Genomic DNA, 24496 nt, shown 5'->3' with positions numbered 1-24496 from the left:
CATAAGGTATTTGATCGCAGAATGATTAGTATACACCACTACATTTGTTCCAATTAAGTACTGTCGAAATTTCTCCAGCGCAAACACCACTGTGAGTATTTCTTTCTCTGTGGTTGTATAATTTTCCTGCGAATCATTTAACGTTTTGCTAACATAATAGATAGGATGCAAAATCTTGTCTTTGCACTGACTCAAGACTGTGCCCACTGCATAACCACTGGCATCACACATCAGTGCAAACGACTGCGTCCAATCTAGCACAATCAGAATAGGTGCAGTGATGAGCGCATTTTTTAGCGTATGGAATGCTTCAGCGCATGTGTCATTAAAATCATATTCGCGATCAATCTCGAGGAGCACACTTAGGGGTCTTGCGATCTGAGAAAAATTGCGGATGAATCTTCGATGGAACCTCGCATATCCTAGAAAACTCCTAAGTGTTTTCACATTGACTGGTGGTGGTAACTTGGAAATTACGTCGATTTTTGCTTGTTCAACTTCCAATCCTGCCTTTGATATCTTGTGACCTAGCATGATTCCTTCTTCAACCATGAAATGACATTTCTCCCAGTTCAGAACCAGATTCGTTTCAACGCATCTCTTCAAGTCTTTTTCAAGATTTGATAAACAGGAGTCATAAGTGTTGTCGAAAACTGAAAAGTCATCCATAAATACCTCGACCGACTCCTCAAACAAATCTGAAAATATGGCCATCATACACCTTTGGAAGGTACCTGGTGCATTACAGAGTCCTAATGGCATGCGACGGAATGCAAATGTGCCGAATGGGCACGTGAAAGTTGTCTTATCTTGATCTTCCGGTGCAATCATAATTTGGTTATACCTGAATGGCCGTCAAGAAAGCAAAAGAATTCATTCCTTGCAAGTCGATCTAACATTTTGATCAATAAAAGGGAGTGGAAAGCGTTTCTTCTTTGTGGCTAGATTTAATTTGCGGTAATCCATATAATTCTCCACCTCGTGGTTGTCCTTGTAGGAATTAACTCATTTTTACTGTTGGTGACGACTATCATACCCTCTTTCTTTGGAAGGCATTGCACTGGACTTACCCAACTGCTATCAGATATGGGGTAAATGATGCCTGCATCAAGCCACTTCACTATCTCTTTCTTCACAACCTCCCTCATGGCAGGGTTCAAAGAACGTTGCCTCTCTACAGATCCTGTTTTTCCTTATTCAAGACGAATCTTATGCATACAATACGAGGGACTGATCCCTCGAATATCCGCTAAGGTCCATCCCAAAGCTTTTGTGTTGTTTTTAAGGATCTGGATAAGTGCTTCCTTTTTTTCTTTGCTCAGTGAGGTAGAGATTATAACCTGTAAAGTGTTATTGCCTCCTAAATAAACATATTTGAGGTGCACTGGTAACGGCTTCAACTCTAACATGGATGGTTCTTCTAAAGATGGCTTAGTACATTGCGTTGTTCGTTCAGATAACTTGATTGTTTCAAAATCTGGCTCAGTTTGTATTACGGCGCAATTTTCCTCCCACATTGTGCTGATCCCAAATTCTTCTTCCTTCAATTCTTCTTGAGACTCATGCCAATATTCTTCCTGCAATTCTTCAACATATTGACAATTTTCCATATCACTTGGGTATTTCAACGCATTGAGAACGTTGAACTTGACTTGCTGATCATCGACCTTTATGGTAAGTTCTCCTTTCTGTACATCGATCAACACTCGCCCTGTTGCAAGAGACGAGCGACCCAAGATGATAGGCACCTTAATGTCAGCTTCATAATCTAATATGAAAAAGTCCGCAGGGAAGATGAATTTATCCACTTGCACAAGTACATCTTCTATTTTGCCCTCGGATGCATTATTAATCTATCAGCCAACTGCAACGTAACTGTGGTGGGTCTTGCATTTTCGATATTTAACTTTTTGAAGATTGACAAGGGCATCAGATTTATACTTGCCCCCAAGTCACACAACGCATTTCCGACTTCTTTTCCCCTATTGAGCATGGCAATGTGAAACTCTCGGGATCTTTCATTTTAGTGGGGATGTTGTTCTGAAACAGCACACTACATTCATATGTTAATGCGACCGTTTCATTCTCCCTGATCTTCCTTTTGTTGACAAGTATGTCCTTGAGAAATTTCACATAGCTCAGTATTTGGTCCAACGCTTCTATTAAGGGAATGTTGATATGTAATTGTCGGAGAACATCCAGGAACCTCTTGAATTGTTTGCTGTCATCTTTCTTTCTCAACCTGGATGAGAAAGGTGGAGGATCTCGTCGTACTTCCTATTCAATTAGCTGTTCATTGAGGTCCTTTGCTTGCTGTGTTTTAGAAGCTGGAGGTTGCGGTGACTTTGGTTATGAGTCTTGCTGAGATTCATCCTTTGTAGAGGTATTTTCTTCTAAACTAGTAGTTCTGTTGTTTGTGGTTGAGTGGTCATCATTGATGATTGAGTCTACTGGCCTTCTCACTGAATCTGGTACTGGTGACACGAGGACCGTTGTCTTGCCACTTCTCAATGTCACTGCTTGACATTGTTCCTTACTGCATGGTCCCGGTGCTCCCGAGCTGCTGGGTAACGTACCAGGCTCTCTATTATTAAGTTCGATCATAAGCTATTCAATCCGTACCTCCAAATTTCTAAGGGAGGAAGCTTGGAATTTCTTGATTGCCTCATTCTTCTCAATATATTGTTTCAATGATGTTTCCAAAGACGAGGTACTAGAAGAGGTGTCAGAAGAGGATGGTTGGTCGTATGGTTGTATACTCTAAAAATTACCTTGGCAGTGATTCTGATTAATGAAAACCGGAGGATTACCTCGATTCTCGGGATGACTGCTGTGATGATTACTTTGGCCCCCCTGGTTGTGATTCCCTCCCCAACTGAAAGTTGGGTGATTCCGCCAACCAGGGTTGTAGGTGTTGCTGAATAATTCATTGCGAATAGAGTATACGGATTGTTGATTTACGGGCAGACTTCCACTGAGTGCCCCTCTCCGCATCGAACGCAATTTATTGTGGCCACTTGCGTCAGCACATTGGCTTGCGCTGAACTTTGGGAGAGATATCTTTGCTTAATAGCAATAATCTAGAGGAGCGAGGTTGTTGTGGCCATCTGGGCGGCCAGGGTGTTCATTGTATCAGTTGGTACAATGGCACTTTCTGCTCTCCTTTGTTCTGAACCTCTTTCCTTATACCCGTTATCTATCAACTCATCTGTATTTTGCGAAATGCGATCTAAGATGCTCTTTTCTTCCATATACATCGCTTCCATTAACCCTCCTGCTGCAGAGGCATCAGCAACTGCTTGAGTTGATCGATCTAAGCCGTTATAAAAAGTCTCCATCAGAACGCAATCGGGAATCCCGATGTGCGGACAGTTCTTCACTAATTGTCTGAATCGCACTTAGGCGGTGCTCAAAGTTTCATATCCCTTCTGTTCGAAATTCAACACATCCCTCCGTATCCTTACGTTGACGGCTAGAGGGAAGAATTTATTCATAAACCTTTCGACCAACTGGTCCCATGCGTTGATTTCATTTGGCTCTAGTGACTGAGCCCATCTCCTTGCCTCATCCTTCAGTGTGTATGTGAAGAGGTAAAGTCTAATTCCTTCAGGAGTCACACCAGGTATGGAGAATGTGTTGCATATTTCTACAAAGCTGGTGAAATGAGCATGCAGGTCTTCTCCTTGTAGATCTCCATTGTCCCGCATTTTAGATCATTTGAAGCATGACCGGCCTTATATCAAACGTTACATTCTCTGCAACTGTGGGTCTTGAAATTCTGGGCGAGAAGTTATAAAGATTCGGCGCCGTATAGTTCCTCAAAGGGATGTTGCGGTTGACAACAAGAAAAACAGGGTCTTGCATTGGCCAATTTACCCCTTGATTCCCATCGGGCCTCTCATTATTATTTGCCATGTTTCTTCTTCGCCTAATTTGGTTCTAATGTGCTCTTGCATGAAAAATACACTTGATCTTTGAGTCAACTTAGAATTTCTGGATCAATTCCAATACTCATAAACCGTCAGCCTGCTCTTCACGATAAACAGATAGTACAACAGAGATCTGTCCTGTAAAATACCACAAAGTATTCAACACTAATTGTTACCAATCCCCGACAACGGCGCCATAAAATTGTAACTTTAGAAATGAAGTGTTATGTTGTGTATCGCTTATACACACTACTGATGGATGAATGTAATATAAGCTCATGTTGCCATAAACTTGTTGCGGTAAAAATAGGATGTTATCTTTATCTATTGCGCTGATGAATGAATGAATGATGCTCTAAATGCACTCAAGTGCTTTGCGATAAAGACATTTTGTGTGATACTACGTTCTAGGTGTATGCGTTGATAGTGATATGCTCGTAGTATACGATGTAGTAGTGCATGTCACAAGTTTTCTTGCGCTGAAACCAAGTATAATTCCAACGCAAGTTTCTCAGAATGATCTGAGGTCAAACACGGGGATCGTTGTCGTTAAATGCGATACTTATATGATACATGCGACCAGTTTTAATAATGAATAAAGAATTTTGGTTTGTACAGAAATATGAATTACGCTGAAAGTAAAAATGCGTTGATACAGTAAATTCCTAAACTACTATGATACATGATGCATGATACAGGGGTCGAGGACTGGCTGTGAAGTTGTACAAAAGTATCGATGAATGCGATGGAAAATCTTATGAATGAAGCAGAAAGAGAAAGAGTAAAGAGTAAAAACATCGCAAGTTCGTCAATCGCGTTAAGGACGCAACTAATGTTCCGCTTTCCCTTGGCGTAGACCTTTCAGTGATCGGCCGCGTTCCAATACGTCTATGGTGAAATAGAGATGAACGTGATGAATGCAATGTTGTTTCCATCTCTGGAAATACTTCTCGCTTTAGTTAACACATACTTCCAGCCTTCTTTCGATAGGCGGAATAACATCTTCACTTCTGCTCTCACAAGTGAAGATGCCGTCGAGCATGCTTTAGCTAAACTTAATTGATTCCTTGACACAGATCGACTCACTTGCTTAATTCTCGCTATTTACTCCAGGGATTAAGAACACATCATGGAGAAAATGGATGATAAATGTATGGAAAGAGACAGATAGATGATAATGATGACGATGATAACATTTAATTCTAAAATTAAGCGTTTGTTACATGTTTGTGAATGAGGGATTAAAGAAGATGAATACAGAAGATGAATTAGAGAATAAAAACAAATATGAAAAGAGTGTCAACGTCTTGACACAGATCCCGATTGGAGACTTGTGCTTGTCGGTGTGTGAATGTGGTGGAGAGGAAAGCTTCCCTCTCGGGCTTGCTTTCCCGGTAGAATTGACCTTTTGCCCAGAGCTTCAGCTTCGGGAATCAGAAGAATTATTTGCTCGGAGACTCACTTTTCAGCCTTGTCTCGTAGTTCTCCCGAATTTACTATGTAAAGTCTCTTCAGACCAACCTCTCTCTCCCGAATCAGTATCAGCATATCTTTCAACGAATTTGAGGAAGTTATTTATAGGCAAGACCTTAGCTCTTTGAATTTGTGGTCCCCACTGTCTAATTATGGTAATTCCTGCAATGGCGTTATGGAAAATTCCTCTCTGTTCCACGATCAATCCGTCATACTTGCACAACAGAAAGTTGTACATTTGTCAGAATCGTCCGCGAATGCGTTGCTCTTCACATCTTTGATCGATTGCCGCATGCGGTGTTGTTTTTTATTATCGCATGCGGTTGAAATGTGTTGATCGCTAAAGCTCATGATCGATTGTTGCATGTGCCGTCATTGTGTTGATCATCTCTTCGTTTTTTATTGATGGGCGCATGTGATGTAGACACGTTGTACATTTTGTCTTCGAGCCATTAACGCATGGGGTGACCTATCTCCTGCAAAACAGAGACTGAAACATTCTATTTCGCCATCGCAATGGTGTTAGTGGGTGCGTTTACGACATTTCATAATTTTCGTATTTCTTAGCCAATTCTTATACTATCGACGTAATTTTCCTCTCTTTTTGCCGCAATATCTAAATAAAACAGTATAAATAACTTGTATTTCTGCAAGTTATCACTTATCTTTAATATCTTATAATCATTTTTTCATTTACTAATGGTGGTTGAGTAATTTGGAAGTGTAATATATTGTTTATCACTTCCACTTAAACTTTATTTTAATAAATAAATCACATGTACACACCATCTCTCTCTTTTGTATCTATAGTTTATTCTATATTGAGATTGAGGTGGTAGCACTCCATGTTCTCTTTAAGTGGTAAACTCCCTTCCATCTATCTTTGTATAGACTTTGCTCTCCATTATTAACTTTTTTTTTTCTTTTTTTAAAAAGCCATTATTAACTTATTTTTTCTTTTTTTAAAAAGCCATTATTAACTTATTTTTTCTTATAATATTGTTTTCCTCATAAACTAATGCATTTGTTTTTTTTCATCTTCTTTGATATTCTGTTCGGGTGTATGTGGATTCCTTTAATAATACTTTTACATTCAACTATCGTGAAGTGACAAAGAGCCCATTGTATACAAGGTAGTGACTTTCAACAATATTTTCTATCTTATTTCCCTTACTCCATCTCATAGACCTTTTTATTTTGCTTTTTTTTTTATAGGCCTATCTTGTCTTGCCTCACACGCTCAGTTAATCATAGACTCACCACTACGCAATGTGATTTTCCCTTCTCTCACATTTGTACATGGACTTTTTTGTTATTAATTTCTTTGTTAGTACATTTATATTTTGTATATTATGATTGGGTTGTCTTTGTCATATATATTATTTTAATTTTTGAGAATACTTTATTTGGAATGAAATTTGTAACGTTAAATTTTATATTTGAAGTTAATTTACATTATTGACTTGTTATAAGAAAAGCAAAAAGGGTCATGTACATACTTTTTATAAACAAAAATTTGCCTTAAAACATTTATATGACAATAACGGTGATATTGACTTGTCATATAAAGCAAATAGGATGGGTATGTTTTAAACTTTTTTCTTAAAATATTTGCCTAAAGAATAACTATGATAATCGATGTGATATTGACTTCCTACACAAACAACAATGTTGACTAATTATATAAAATTTGTACAAAGCTAAATTTTATTTTTAACTTGAAGCTGAATGATAATTTTTTTTTAATTTGTTATAAAATTAAAACTTCAAAATCACAATAAACTAAATATGTTGTGTGCCGGTAGTTAGCCGCGCCTCCCTACGCAATCCACCATGACGTCGTTGCTCGCTAGAATCTTGAAGGTTGGGTAAGTTTCTAGGTATGTTCTTGATTGGTTCTTGAACTCCCATTATGTGTTGGATTTAATTTCTTTGTTCTCATGGCATTTGAAGAGGGATTTGGAGTTTTTGGGTGCGTAAGCGCAGTGCCCAACAAATTATGTTTTGTCAATTTGTTTTGTTTGGCAAAGGATTGGCGAGTCTTTGGATCTTTCATGAAGTCTCTGGATTTTGGTTGATTACCAATTAAGTTTTTGGACTAAATTTGTTTTACCAAATGTGTTTTGCCTTAGATTCAAGCTTTCTAAGGTTGAAAACGTGTTGTCTGGAGTTTTGGAGATCGATTTTGGGTTGATTCAACGAAGATTTTTGTAAGTATTTCAAGTTGGAGCTAATTGGCTAAATGGTCTTTGGAATTTGACTTAAAGCTTTGAGTTTAAATTTTGGATGATGTTGTAGGTTCCAAATCGAGAATTTTATGGAGTTAGTTGCTGTGATAATACTCTTTTCTCTTTTTTCTTTTGGGCTTAATTTGACGTAAGTGATACTATTATCAGGGCCTTTGTGTCAGGCGCCCTAGTTCAGAATTACCATGTTATTTATTGGATTTTGGTAGCATGAATTGGAATATGTGTTACCCTTTTTTACGCATGAAAATTATGAGGATTATGAGCATGTTAGATCTATATGTTATGATATGATTTGTGCTATGAAACCACTTATGAGGTTGATGTATGTGATGTATGTTAGATCAGTAAAGGCGATCTACCATCTCAACCCGATGCATGTTTATTCCAGAGCAACGACAGGTCTAGTTTCATGTTTGACGTGTTGGGGTTGATGCCCTAAATCTCGTAGGGTCCTATAGTTTGTAAACATTATCGAACAAGCTCATTGTTATTTAATAAAATATATGATATTTTAGTTGCATCAACCACAAACCAATAAACAAACATCCAAGGTTATCTTTGTAACTTAAACATGTATGTAGAGACATACAGGTGGATCATGTTTAAGTGATAAACTAAATGATCTGTAGTAGATGGATAAGGTTAGGTACCTTATCCTGGTGACACTGCAAGTATGACCCGCTTTGTAAGTGTTACAATTATTGTAAAATACTACAAATCTGATCATTCATGTATAGACATGTGAGTAAGGATATTCTATACAAAGAAGTTTGTATAAGATCGGACTACGAAATGTTTAGTCTCAATATATAACGCCGTTCATATTAGAGAATTACATTTCACCATGATGACCATAGGTAACATGGCTTGAATCCTGGGTGAGTTGTGAACTCCTGCCTATGAGGGCAATTCTTTGATTTGTATGAGTGAAAGTAGCTAGATTGCCGACTCAACAAGCTTGCCATTTTGGGGATTCGTCTGATTGGGGAGCTGGGAACATAACTACACAAGATGGAATTCACTACTTCCCCGAGGTAGGGAACTAGATAAATTGCTCCATTAAGGGCTGATTTCAGGTCTTAACAATGTGGCGTCACACCCTCTTCTGGCCTGAGAGGGGTTTAGTATAGTAGGATTATGATCTATTGTTCATTAGAGGGATCAATGGTACTTGAGTTAGATGTAACTACAAGAGTAAAACAATGATTTGGTCTAGCTGTACTTACGAGCAATTTGTGAAGGGTCATCGTACTATTGATGGGTTATATCCAATGGATACAGAAATATATCTGTAGTGCGAAGAGTACAACTGTTGGTCTTTGTGGAGTGTCCGATAGTTAACGGATGGAAAATAATTTAATTAAAGAGTTTAATGAATTATTCATGTACCGTTGAAGCTTCAAGCTACAGGTCCATGAAGTCCCCTTGGTAGCTTAATAGGATTAATTGAGAATCAGTTTTTGAATTAATTTTAATTGTTCAAATTAATAGAGGGATTTAATTATATATGATATAATTAAGTTGTTTCAATTATATATGATATAATTGTTATAATGTATTTGATACATTAGAGCTTAATGAGAGGAAATAAATATTTGAATAATATTCAAATATAGTTTCTATGAATTGGATTCATAGTTGTAAAATTTAATATAAATGTGATTAATATTAAATGCCATATAAAAGAGAAAAGAAACTATAGCTTATATTATATGTGATACAATATTAAAACTATAGGTTATATGTTATATTTGATATAACATATATATATATATATAATCTGATAAGTTAGTTATCATATTTATATTTATATTAATTATTATTTTAATAATAAAGGAGGGAGTTACAATTCTCTTCACCTTCTTTTCTCTCCACCCACGTAAGTGGGTGGTGGTTATATTTGGCATGTAGAAAAAGAAAAGTTCTTTTTCTTCTTTGTCAGAAGATCATTTTGTGATACGGAGAGAAAATGATAGAAGAGTTTTGTGAGTGTGAATTTAATTTTGTTGGTGAATATTTTCAATTCCTTCTTCCTCTCCACAAAAATTCCCTCAAATCCAAAATAGCCAGAGCCCACCACTCCTGGGTTCTCACCCTGAGAATATCGAGGAAATCTTCGTGGTTGATAACGGAAAATTAGCTATCAATTACTTGACAACTAAAGTTCCATGGACGCAATATGCGATACATGTTCTTAATGTATGCGTTGATTATCATGCGTCGGTGGTCATGCGTTAGACTTACAATATGTGTTAACAAATGTATGCGATGACCATGCATTCCTGTCATAAGTTTTCTTGCGCTCATGCCAAGTATAACGCAAACGCAAGTTTCTCGGGTGATCCGAGGTCGAACTCAGGGATTTGTAGCTAAATATATGCGGTAATGTGCATGCAGCGGTTGAATAAAAGAATGATGGAGGGGTTTCTATGCTAACACTACTCTTACTCCTAAGTAACAGACAATGCAATGAGAAACTGTTGATGCGTAGTAAATGCATGGAAAAATAGATAAAATGTGAGAATGTCTTCACTGCAACACTGAGCTTGACCGCAAGGGCAACCTCAGCCAACGCAAGCTATGCAATCATGCTACACATACATGAGCCTAATTCTAGGACGCATGTGATGTATATGCGATAGTGCCAAGAAGCCTATGCCTAAACCTTCATAACCTACTCACTTGCTCTCGCCGCATGAGCGTGATAGCCGCATATCACCACCATATCCTACTTCCTGGACGCATGCAATATCCTCTCCATAAGGTGCACGCTGTGTGATAGCAAATGAAGCTTATCTCTAAGTTCTCCATTCTTGCTTATGCATTCCAATCCGCTCTCTCAAGTCTTAGATTTGGGTTTTAGACTTCAGTTGCGTTCCGGTCGAAGGCTCCGGTCGTCACTCGGAATGGATGAAAGAGGTGAAGAACTCTCAGGCGTCTTCTCATGCATTTTTTCTGGATCGCGGGAAAAATCCCCGGTTGAGGGATAATATCCAGATGATTGAATTTTAACTCATCGGCCTCTATTTATAGAGCTTGGGTCGCCGACAACATTAATTGGACTGCTCTAAGTCGACATTCGGCGCGTTCATCCTTTCTGAACCTCTGCCACTAACGGCATGGTAGGTGAAATGTTAACATCATCTTTGGATGTTCTCGAGGTAGATGCGTTGATGCGTTCATTTCACCTACCTTGCATTGATCCCATTAGAATGCGTTGTTGCGTAGCTGTAATCATTCAATGGCCGCATTCGTTTAACACCGCAACTCTATATGATGACTGCAATCGCTTGACGAGCGCAACTCCCATGCGATGGACGCATACGGCTGATTACTGCAACATCTATGCATTGATCGATGCGTTTGCCTTGCGATGGAGTGTTTCTCCGCATGCGGTCGTCTATGCGATGGTCTGATTTTCGCGTTTGCATTCATTTCCTGCATTGGCTACAAAAATAGAACATTGAATGCATAATTCACGTAAAATAATGTGTTAGCTGAGATTCGACATGCTGATCGACGTAAGCTCATATTCTTGTGAATTCCTATCGTGATCGACGCATATTTTGCCTAACAATCTTCATAATTCTAAGTAAAAGGCCTAAAATGACATGCATTTCTGCATGTCATCAGACATCCAACTTCGGTTGCATTTCATATTCAACTCAACTCTTGTCTTGCTTGATTTGGCTTGCGCCAGACAGAGGAGTTGCTCTTATGCATTGACCCTGGCGACTTACCTTCGTTTTGGCTTGCCCCCACGTGTGTCATGCGGACATCCAACTACGAGTAAGTGCCTTTCACAACTTAACTCTTATCAACATAGGTTTCCCCATGCGTTGACAGTTAAGTTGTTATTCTCAAAATTCCATCGCTTTTTTTTAAAAAAATTTCTTTTTTTTTTGGATAAATTAATGCAATGTAATGAATGCAATTCTCCGAGACCGCTGCCAGCTCCAAACTTAGAGGTTGGCAACGTTCTCACCGCAAAGCTAAAAACAAAATCAACATGAATGCAGTAATAAATGTTTGAGCGAAGGTTTACACAAAATAAAACTTAAGACTTTCAAAATTTGAAGAAGCTATTAAAAGTAAGGAGCGCCTTGCGATGCTTAGTTAGAAGATGCGGTGAATTATACGTACCATCATAGAAACACCGAAAAGCAATGCAATCGGGAAAGAAAGAATTTCAAAAGGATAATGCATAAAGGATAACAAGAAAAGAACCTTAGGTGAAATAACGCATGTGATCATGCGTTGGAATCCACACGATCGAAGCCATGCATTGAAGGATGAAAGAAATTCTTCTATTGTATTGCGCACTGAGGAGACTTATTATTGCACCTACAAGGAACAAATGCACCACAACCAAGGAAGCAGTCGCATATCCAAAATAACAATAAAAATAAACTAAACTAAGAAAGCAAGGTAAAGATAGAGTAGAAGACGTCTCTGAAAAAATTGGAGTATTGTCACCACAAGGAGTTTTCCATGCAGGAGATTGCTCTCAACTGCTTGGGTCAAGATGCCTTGACCATTGGAACTTTCGGCAATTGTTGGGCGCATGTTGGCCACCATGTGCTTAGAACTGCCTTCCGCTCATGCGACTGATTGCCCTTCTACCTTAGGGTCAATACTGGTTTTCAGTGCATCGCCTACACTTCAATATTGGTTGCAACCTGGTCGCACAAGTTGCAATAATCCCAAGATAAAAAGGTTGCCTGCAGAGACACAAAACTCAACAAACAATTAGCTGCCAAGTCCCCGACAACGGTGCCAAAAACTTGATGATGGAAAATTAGCTATCAATTACTTGACAACTAAAGTTCCATGGACGCAAAATGCGATTCATGTTCTTAATGTATGCGTTGATTATCATGCGTCGGTGGTCATGTGTTAGACTTACAATATGCGTTAACATATGCTATGACCATACGTTCCTGTCACAATTTTTCTTGCGCTCACGCCAAATATAACGCGAACGCAAGTTTCTCGGGTAATCCGAGGTCGAACTCAGGGACTTGTAGCTAAATGTATGCAGTAATGTGCATGTGGCAATTGAATAAGAGAATGATAGAGGGGTTTCTATGCTAACACTACTCCTATTTCTAAGTAACAGACAATGCAATGAGAAGTATGAATGAAAGGTAGAGACATAACAATTATTGATGCATAGTAAATGCATGGAAAAATAGATAAAATGTGAGGATGTCTTCATTGCAACACTGAGCTTGACCGCAAGGGCAACCTCAGCCAACACAAGCTATGCGATCATGCTACACACACGTGAGCCTAATTCTAGAACGCATGCGATGTATATGCGATAGTGCCGAGAAGCCTATGCCTAAACCTCCATAACCCGCTCACGTGCTCTCGCCCATGAGCGTGATAGCCACAAATCACCACCATATCCTACCTCCTGATGCATGCAATATCCTCTCCGTAGGGTGCATACGCTATGTGATAGCAAATGGAGCTTATCTCTAAGTTCCCCATTCTTGCTTATGCGTTCCAATTTGCTCTCTCGAGTCTTAGATTTGGATTTTAGACTACTCTCTCAAGTATGCCAAAATGATGAATGATGCGCTTATAAGACAAGGTAACCACATAAACTTGGCTGACACAGGATTATTCCTATCTTTAGTGAATACTTGCTTACATTGCTTAATGCGACCAACTACTTACCTTCCCGGGTAGTTAGTTGTTGCTAACTTTACTCATAGACAAGCGTTGCATCCGCCTATAGACAGCCGTTGCTACAGCTTCACACTAAGCAAATAAGGTTTTCTCATACACTCACGCAATGCACACCTCTCAGTGGTTTGCTACATGCTTCATATCTTTAATCCACATGACTAAGTATGCGATACTCTAGCAATCTCACTAAGTGATGCAATGAAAGTTAAGGATGCTAAGGAGAGAAGATGGAGATGGAATCAAAGAAAACATAGAAATGCATTGAACACATAACGTATTAATTCCTTAATCACAAAATGTAATACAATACAATATAAGAAAAGAAAAGAAAATGAAATGACCAGTTGGAAACAATGTCTTGCTTCCAAAGGCTTCCGATGGTGCCATGGATGGGCGGTGGAGCTGACTCTCTCGAGATCTAGCTCCGGTTGTCACTCGGAATGGAAGAAGGAGATGAAGAACTCTCAAGCTTTCTTCTCACGCATTAGACTGGATCGTAGAGAAAACCCTGGATAATTTGAAATTCTGCTCATCGACTTCTTTATATAGAGCTTGGATCACCGACAACATTAATGGACTGCTCTGACTTTGACATTCGCGACGCGTTAGTCCTTTTCTGAATCTCTGCTGCTAACGGCGTGGTAGGTGAAATGTCAACATAATCTTTTGATTTTCTCGAGATGTGCGTTGATGCGTTCATTCCATTAAACTTGCATTGATCCCTCTATTATGCGTTATCTTGTAGCCGCAATCATGCAGTGACCGCATTCGCTTAATACCGCAACTTCTACACGATGATCGCAATCGCTTTACGATCGCAACTCCTATGTGATGGACGCATGCGGCTGATTACCACAACACCCATGCATTGATCGAATGCATTCGCCTTTGCGATGGAGAGTTTCTCCATATGCGTTCTTCTATGCGGTAGTTCGGCTTCCGCTTTTGCATCCACTTCCTGCGTTAGCTATAAAAATAGACAATTGAACGCATAATAACGCATAATAATGGGTTAGCCAAGATTCTCAATTCTGAACGCCGCAAGCTCATTTTCTCATGAATTCCTAACATAATTGCCGCATATTCTGCTTAACAGCCCTCATAATTCTAAATAAAATGCCTAAGATGACATGCATTTCTGCATGTCATCAGTGGTCGTGTTCAAACTTGTTTGAGTTTTTTCTTGGAGAAAGTCTTCAAGTGGTTCGTGTTCTGTTCGAGGGAAATTCTTAAAGAAAGATCTTCAAAGGTGAGGTTTCTAAAACCCTTTCATCAGCATGATGTAATTTATAAAAAAATGGATATTTTATTTTTTATTTACTGTAAAATTTATATTCGATGAAAAATGAATTTTGGTCGATCCGCTTCTACTCAAGGTTCTCTTCTCAAAGAGTCCCTTCAATTATTATCAGAGCTAGATTGTAGGTTTTTTATTCTAAATTTCATTCTTTTATTGAATCGATTTTACAGTAATGGTGGATTTTATTATCTGCATTATGTTTCGTGTGATGAATGGTTGTGAATGTAGTTTTGTTGATGGATGTTTCGGGATAGGACTCTCTGTTTTAAGGCTTTTTTTGTTTACAAATTTGGTTTGTAAAGGCCCCTGCTTTTTTGGGCATTAATCTTGCTATGAATCTGTAATTCTAACTTTGAGTCGCTCGTGCTGTTCCTAGGAAGCTTCAAAGAAGAGTTGCAAAGCACTGTTTCGATGGAGAAGACGAAGCAGTTCTACAAGATCGTGTAGCTCTTGCTATGCAATCATGCAGCTTTTGCTACATGATGCGTATATTTATGATGCAGTGATATGAGTATGCGATGGTCATGCAAGTTTTTCTAACAAAGCCCAAGTATAAGCCTTCTTAGATTCCTAGTAAGTCCAGGATTGAACACAGGGACTACTAAATAGATATGCGATAGACTCTTTGATTCTATTGCGGTAGTGAAAAAGAAGTGGATGGTGTTTTGACTTAGATTTTCCTATGCGACGGAGTTGAACACAGAGCGATGAAAGCGTAGAATTACAATAAGTATGCGATGAAGGGGTTGAGAAGGGGTTTAGCTAACATTTCCCAAGATCGTGCACAAGTCATGTGATCAAGCTATACACAAATATCAGTACTACATTTCTCAATGCAAAATGCCACAATTCCTATTTCTAGGACGCATGCGATGTATATGCGAAATAGTCGATAGAACTTATTTCTAATTTTCTACTCTTGCCTATGCGATTTAATCCGACTCTCTCAAGCCCAGATTCTATCTTTAGACTACTCTCTCAAGTATGGCCAAATGATGAATGACACACACATAAGACAAGATGACTGCATACCACCATTCCTATTTCTAGGATGCATGCGATGTGTAAATAGCATATATAACTTATTTCTAAGTTTCTACTCTTGCTTATGCGATCTAATCCGACTCTCTCAAGCCTAGAGTCTAATCCGACTCTTTCAAGTCTAGATTCTATCTTTAGACCACTCTCTCAAGTACGCCCAAAGGGTGAATGATGCATACATAAGACAAGATGATCGCATAAAATGCATATCTTAAGTCATGCTAGCTAAGTACTTCTCAACCAATTTAGAAATTTAGCTACTCATGCATGGTGTGGAGTGATTGAACATAAATTGAAATGAAGTTTCTATTTTCTGCAACTAAAGTACTGAGTACAAAATAACAAATGGATTTGAGAGATAACAAGCCCGGTAAGCAATGTCTTGCTTCTCGTGGCCTTTTACACTGCTCTTTATCACTTCAACTTTGTTCTAGTTGTGGATTCTTGCTCTCACAAGGGTTGGCCTTCTCTCATTTGTATTGCTTTTCGACAGTCTCTCGATCTTTCCGGGAGCGATTTCTCTCGGCTTCGCCTCATCTCCTTGCTTTTTCTGTCCTCTATGTATATGTATATGTATATGCATCTGTATTTTTTCTCTGGTGGCATTCGGTATTTATAGATTTCAAGGTGAAGCAACTTTTCTTACTAATGATTGCAATGATGGGAGACATTAATTCCCCTACTCTGTTGCGCCGTTTAAATGTCACCGAAAGTTCAATGTACTTGCTATAGTATGGCTTTTAACGTCTTGTCAACTAAATTCAGAGTCGACCGTTATCAGCTTTACGTCCCATCATGATTTATTATGCTGTCGCCTTGATGCGAGGTCTTTATCTTATCACTTTTTGAGAAACTTCTCACAATTGTAACTTTAAGCGCGCTATCACATTGTGCCCTTGGATCGCAGTTTCATATGCGCCATTGCATTGTGCCTTTGGATCGCAATTTCATATGCGCCATCGCATTGTACCTGCACAAAATAGGTAAATTAACTGCTTTTATGCGATGAGCATTAGCATTTGCAATTCCTTTCAGTTTGGCGCTTTCAGACATGATATTGCCTATTTTATCATTGTTTTCTCTCATTGTTTTACTAATTTGAGCTGTAATCAACACTTAACTAAACGATGATCATAAACGATGATAAAGAAGAAGAAGATGGTGCTGAAGGAACTAAAGAGATACATTGCTTACAAATATATTAATGTTAAGCCAAAATGTAATACAATACAGAGATAAGAAGAGAGGTGGAGGGCTAGATGTAGGCAATCTCTTGCTTCCATCAGATGTACATCAAGGTTGCCAGTGGTGCCATAGATGGGTAGTGGAGAAGTCTCTCTCGAGCTTTATCTCCGGCGAAACTTCGGTAATTACTCGGAAAGGGTTGTGAAAGTGAAGAACTCTCAAAGAATGTCTTGCTCACGCTCTCATATCTGATCACAAGAATCTGCCTAAGGCTGAGACTCAGATGGATTGAAGTTGGGCTTTAAAGCTCTATTTATAGAGCTCTAACGCCGACAATATTGGTAGTCCCGCTTTGAATCACTGCCACTGACACGGTAGGTGAAATGTCAACATCATCTTATCTTTTTTATACTCCTAAGGTATGTGTTCATGATCGTTTCTTCTTAAGTATCAACGCATTTTACCCACCTTGCGATTAACCTTCTATCACGATTATCACTCTATAGCTGCAACATTCCATGCGACGAACCTAGTCTTCATGAAGATTAACGCATGTGATCAACTTTGTAAAGGTCTGGGATCAACGCATGCGATCGATTCCTACAATAGCTACAAAAATAGACATTTTGACGTAGAATAATGCATGATACAGGGTTAGTGAGGATTTTCAATACTGGTTGACGCAAGCTCACTTTCCACATGAATTCTTAGTATTATCAACGCACATTCTACTCATCAACTCTTCATAATTCTAAGTAAAAGGCTACAATAGCTTGTATTTCTAAAGCTATCAGTAGCCTAATTCATTAACCAAAATTTTTCTTCGAACCTAGCAATTCATGCATCCTAAGAATGGTCATTAAATGCACAATTATCTATTGCTAACTTGATTGATTTCAGCTAGACATTTTGGCAAGAACATGACTTAACTAAGAATTGATTAGCTAAGCATGATCATGCATGAAAAGTCAACCTCACAAATATGCTTATAGAAATTAACACGAATTCAAAGAAGAGACAAATTTAGCATGCAATTCATTCAAAAAAACAAAAACCTCAAGAAATTAGCCAAGAATTAACGCTCCAAAAACTGGATATAAAAGTTACCTCAAGCAATCCATAGACAAATCGAAGAGGGCGAACCAATACATCATGTACAATCTAAATGAAAAAATGAAAATCTAACTTAATGATACAGAAAAGATAAAGGAATGGGAAGAACTAGGAGCCACTCCTCGACTTCCATTAGTTTTTTCATAGAAATTAACCTTAAAATGATGAAAAAAATATTTATAGAAATTGGAGTAGCATTACAACGCTCTTGTCGATCCAGCCCTCGAGCGTCAAGGTGGCGTTGCGGCTTTGGTGCGATGTTACATTACGCGTTCGTGCTCGTGCACTCTGTCAATCTTCGCAGCATTGCACTGCTCTTGGGCAGTATTGCAACGCTACCCTACATCCATGCATTCTGCCTTACAACGTTGCACGGGAGCTTGCATGAAGGGTGCGACGCTCCAATCAATGGTAGAATTGTAATTTTTGGGTGTTTTTCCTATTTGGTTAATCCAACCTCCAAATTAGTTCATTTTTGGCTCGTTATTCTCTTAATTAGTTTCCTTGTCTCCCAAGACAAATTTACCTACAAAATAGGATAATTAAACATTAAAAACCCATTTACAAGCCTAAATCAAGTTAGGAATTATAACTCTTTTTTAGAGCTATCATACAATAGGGTGATCCTTGTCTTGTTGAGAAATTTCGCTTAGTAAGGAAAGGACGAGACAATGAGTTCTCAATATCCTTAGATCATGACCTCCTTTATCAGAGAAGCTTATGTGTACTTGTATATAGTGACCTTAAGAATAATTGTTGACCAAAGCTCACAGTTCCTCATTTTCGAGACATCCTGGCAGAACCAATTTGTATCAGAACTTGAAACGACATTACTGGTGGTTTGACATGAAAAGGGAGATAGCATAAATTTTTAAAAAGTGTTTAATATGTCAAAAGGTGAAGGCCCCGAGGCAGAAGAGAGCAAGCTTGTTGCAGTCCTTGAGCATACTAGAATGGAAGTGGGAGAATGTGTTTATAGATTTCATTGTGAGGTTGCCATGAACAACAAAGGGCTTTACAGTGATTTAGGTCATAATAGACATACTCACTAAGTTAGCACATTTCATTAAGTAGATTTAGATATAATGAAAAAGGTACTGAGATTACATGGAGTGTCGGTATCTATCTTGTCTAATAGAGGCTTTGTTTCACGTCTAGTTTTTGGAAGAGTCTCCATTGGGTACTAGGTTAGATTTCAGCACGGTTTTTCACCACAGATAGATGGGCAAACGGAGCATTTGAACCAAAAACTAGAGGATATGTTACGCGTTTGTGCATTGGAGTTTTTAGGGAGTTGGAACTCTCACTTGCATCTAATAGAGTTTTCTTATAATAACAGTTATCATGCTACTATTGGCAGGTTGCCATTTGAAGCCTTGTATAGGAAGGGTTGTAAATCTCCTTTCTATTAGGATGAGGTCGATGAACAAATATTGTTAGGACCTAAGTTAGTGCAAACTATAAATGAAACAATGCAGAAGATTAGAGCACATATGCAAACAACTTAGAGTAGACAGAAAAGTTACACTGATGTCAGGCGTAAAAACCTGAAATTCCAGATAGGTGATAAGGTGTTTTTTAAAGTAGCACCTAGGAAGGGTGTTATGAGGTTTGGTAGGAAAAGGAAGTGAAGTCCTCTATTCATTGGATCTTTCAAGGTTTTGGAGCAAATTGGCCTTGTGTTCAATGCTAAAAATAGGTGTTGTTAATTCTATCTAACCCAAAGCAAATTAAATTTATAAGACTCAAACTACAACTAAAACTACTACATAGCAATAGTGGAGTAAGAGGTCGATCCTAAGGGAACCTCTATAAACTGGCCAAAAAGTGAATTTTGAATTCGAAAAGATAATAATTGGGGGGGGGGGGGGGGGGGGGGGGGGAGGGGAGGGGGGAATAAAGAATAACTAAAATCAGAGTAAAGACAATAATCGATAGGAAAATTTTTAGTAATGGGAGAAATGAGAGAGGTTATGTAATAAATTTCAATGGGAAAATAAATCTTGGCGATTTTATATAGATTTAGCAAATTCTATGTTGGACTTAACAAAATTCAAGCAATGAAGTATAATTTAGTTCTTAATTACTTCCTAAAGACATTCCACAATTAGCATTAAATTGCACTAAACTCATGGGCTTTTTTAACTATGACAATTTTTGAAATCGAAAGACTAAAAATTCAAGATTGATTGTATGAATGTTCTGAATTAGTAGGTCATTTCAAGAAAATAGAAAAAGAAGTCCAAGTTTTCTATCAAGATCACTAATTCTTACAACCCAATTACAATTTTGTTATAGAACCACATAATTTTGCATACAAAAATTTATCAAATTTGAGTTGTCAATTGATCTTTAATCAATTTTATTCAAAATTTCAGCAAGAACATTCAAGAACTAGTATTTACATGAAATAATTCAAAGAAAAAATCTCAAGAAAATGCTAGTCTACATAAATCTCCAAGAAAAAGATTTACCTACTCATGGAGATGTAAATTCTTCAAGAAATCCATTGAGAATTGTATAATGGTACAAAGAATGAAGTAATTTAGACAAAATCTCTCTAAAATTTACAATGAATAGCTCTTAGTGTTCGTGGGAATCGAAATTTCTCTAAAAAAAATTAAGTTCTTCCCCCTTTGAAGTCTGAAAACTGAAGAATTTGCATTGAAAAGGATTGCAGCGTTGCGACCCTACGATTGTGGAGTACGACGTTGGCTTGCGTAGGCACGCACGCATGATTTTTTATTTTTCTGCCATTCTCTAGAGCGTTGCAATGTTACATAGAACGTTGTGACGCTGCCCTATTTTGCAGCAAAATGATGCATTCTTTCTTGTAGCGTTGGAGTAGCGTTGGTCTATGTTGTTTTGGGAGCGTTGCGACGCTCTAAGCATTGTTGAAGTGTGTTGATTTGCTTTAGCTAAGGGGTAGATTTGTAATTTGGCTTTGATCTTCTTCTTAGGTGATCCTTTTGGTCTATTTTGGCTTGATTTGGCTCCATATTTGTTGTGATGACTCCATTGATGTTGTGATCGGATTTTACATATAAAATATACATTTTAAGCAAAGAATTGAAGTAGAATTAAGGGAATTAACATAGAAAATATAGTTGTTTTCAAGACCTAATAAAATACCCCCAACTTAGTTCTTGATCGTCCTGAGCAAGTTAAAAAGTAGAAATATGCATTCGATTAAGAAAAATATGAATGTGTTTATTGTGACTTTTCAAACTTTTTTTCATTTATTTTCATTCTCTCATTCAAATGGTTTATTTATTCAATTAACTTGCGCATTCATTTAACTTTTATCTCTTTTCTTAACAGTGAAGGAAGTAACTATACAAACATCTAATTAGAAGTTTAAAATTTTGCTAACAAAGTGTTGAAACTTATTTTTGAAAAGAAAGATATTTTTCGTGAAAGTCATAAAAGAAAAGATTACTAAATTTTAGTTCATTTAAAAGCTAAAACTAGTGGAAAGGTGACATCTATCTCTCAATTCTTCTTCACCCTACACTTGCCTAGTTATCGGTTTAAGATATACCTAAATTGTATTAGAGAGAGGCAATTCTAAGACAAGGGTGCCTTTTTAAACTCACACACACAAACTTAATTGACATTTCTTTTACCTAGAGAGATAGCTTTCACACTCACACCGTCGAGAACCTATCACTCTTTTCTTGTGAGCCCTAACAGAAACACGATGAAGGTAGCTCTTTTCACCTCTACAAATGCACACACACGTTAGTGAAAGTTATGTTATTTTGCAGGCTTTCTTAATTTTTTTTTATGTTAGCAACTTTTTCTTAGAAGACCCTATTTTATCCTCTTTGTCTAGACTTACTACTCTAACACGATGGTTGTTCTTAGACCAAAAGTTATCCTATCAAGGTGACAAAGAAAATTAAGTAGATATGACATTTCTAAAAGTTGATTCTAAATAAATCTAAAAGCTAAGTATTCAATTTTTTTATGAAATTAAAAGGAAAATATTTTTTCTTTTGAAAAATAGTTTCAAATTTTTGTTTGAAAATTTAAGATATCTAAAATTTTGTTTGTATTTTTACTTGAAAGAGTGCGTCATCAAAATTTCATTGATAAGAATGAAATGATTGTGTAAATCAAATAATGCGTAAAACAAAGTGAATGTGATTCTTTTATTGTGTGTTCATGCATTCAATCATTCATGACAAAATGAGTAAAGAGTCAAAGAATAGTCTTTTGGAGCATTAAGAATTCAATGGTTATGTTCTTGGAGAATCAAAGTTATGCTATCAAATTGAATCAAAGCCTCAATCGTATATTGAGATATGTCATATTAGAGGCGCAAAATCTATGTAATCAATCTAACTAATCAACAATCTATTAACCTAAGCTCAGATGCTCAAGGGTTCTCAAAGGTTCTAGACATGCATTTATATGATTCTATATAGATCATTATAGAGCCAAAATTTTCAGTAAGGCTTATTTTTTTTATTAATCTAATCAAAGAATACCAAATACATACAATGTTTCCCACCCTCAACTTAAAGATTAAACATTTTCCTCAATGTTTAAAATATGCAAATGAGATCAAGGATAAAAAGTAAGTGATGTAGAGAGAAACTTTCCTGGTTTTTGGGATTGATTATTTATTTGCTTAAAAGAATTCCTTGTTTTTGTTTTGTTTTTCTTTGAGCTTTCCTTTTTCTTCTTAGGATTACCTACAAAGAAGAGAAAAAGAATCAATTATTGTTTTTATTTGTTAACAAAATATGCTAAAAAATGCAAAGAAAATCTGAAAGCAAGAAAGAAAAAAAATGAAAAAGAAAAAAAAGAAAAAAAAGTTTATCCTTTCTTTGCAAATTTTTAACATTGTTTGTGTTGGGTTGTATATGAAGGAACTCTTTTCAAAGAGTACCTTTGAGCGGAAGCAAGATCGTTCCAAATTTATCGTGACAGAAATACCGCATTCACAATCAAATATATAAATTAGGGATTTAACAACAAATTACGACATGCTTGAACTATTAAACAACAAAGGGACGAGAGACATACCAGTTGAGGAACTTTTCTTCACTTTAAATCTCGCTCTCGTTAATCCAACAATTCTCGTTGTCGCTGAGACCGTCAAGCCTATCGTCCACCAAATCACACTGTCGTCTACCACCGAATGGACTCCTCACGAACAAGGCAACAATGGAGGACATAACCACTCGAAAACCTCAGTATTTTCAGAGTGAGAATCTAGGAAGTGTGGGCTCTATTGATTTTGGTAGAGGGAAGGAGGAAGGAACGATTGTTTACCACGACCAAGCAAGTGGGAGATATCTGAAGTCTATCGTATAGACAACTGCTTGATCGTTTAGTAAAAGGTGCACGATCATGTAGTAAACTGGAGTTGATTGTTTAGATGATCGTTTAGTAAAACTCTCAGATGCACGATCGCTTAGAAAAAGCTAGACGATCGTTTAGGTAAAACTATGCAATCGTTTAGGAAAAGCACGTGTGCACATAATCGTTTAGTAAACTTTTGAGCTATCGTGTATGCTCTCGGTTTGCTAGGCGATGAACAGTGTACTAATTGGGGAGCGATTATCTGATCTCTTTGCAAAATGAAAGTCATTTTCATTTATCCTTCAGTTACGAAAACTGATTGCAACCTCCCACTATCTCATTCGGTTACGGAGAAAAAACCGCCAAAAATTATCTTATAATTGTTTAATTAAAAAAAATATAATCATATTATATTTATAACCTATGGTTTGATATCACATCATATGCAACATTGAACCATAGTGCTTTTCTCTTCCACTAGATATAAATCATATTTATATCATTTTCTTCCAATTAATGCATCTCATACATCATGTCAACTATATCATATATAATTGACCAGTTCAATCATATCATATATAATCGAACTCCCTCCTGTCAATTTGAACACTTCAAATTGACCCAAAAACTGATTCTCAACTTGAATCCATTGAGCTACCAAGGGGATCTTATGGACCTGTGGCTTGAAGCTCCAACGGTACATGAATAGCTGACTAAACTCTTTAGCCACGAGATCCACCATCCGTTAACTGGCAGGCATTCGACTAAAGACCGACAACTAAACTCTTCTCACCACAGATCTATTTCTGTGTCCATCGGATATAACTAATCAACAGTACGATAACCCTTCATAGATGCTCATAAGTACAGTTGGGCCAATTTACTGTTTTGCCCCTATAGTTACATCTAACTTCTTGAGTACCACTGATCTCTTTAATGAACAATACAATATAGTCTTACTATGTGTGGGCACCTCTCGGGCCATGAGAAGATGTGTGGCACCACATCGTTCAAGCCCCGAAATCAGCCCTTAAGGGAGCAATCTATCTACTTACCCTTGCTTCGGGCTAGGAGTGAATTCCATCTTGTGTAGCTGAGTTCCCAGCTCCCAAATCAGACGAATCCCCAAAGTGGTAGGTTTGAGTCGGCGATCTGGCCACTCGCACCCATGCAAATCAAAGGACCGCCTCAAAGGT

This window comes from Benincasa hispida, chromosome 11 (assembly GCF_027475165.1).
Source record: "Benincasa hispida cultivar pf3 chromosome 11, pf3_genome.v1.1, whole genome shotgun sequence".
Classification (NCBI taxonomy): domain Eukaryota; kingdom Viridiplantae; phylum Streptophyta; class Magnoliopsida; order Cucurbitales; family Cucurbitaceae; genus Benincasa; species Benincasa hispida.
The sequence above is the reverse complement of the archived record's forward strand: the minus strand, read 5'-3'. Positions refer to the sequence as shown.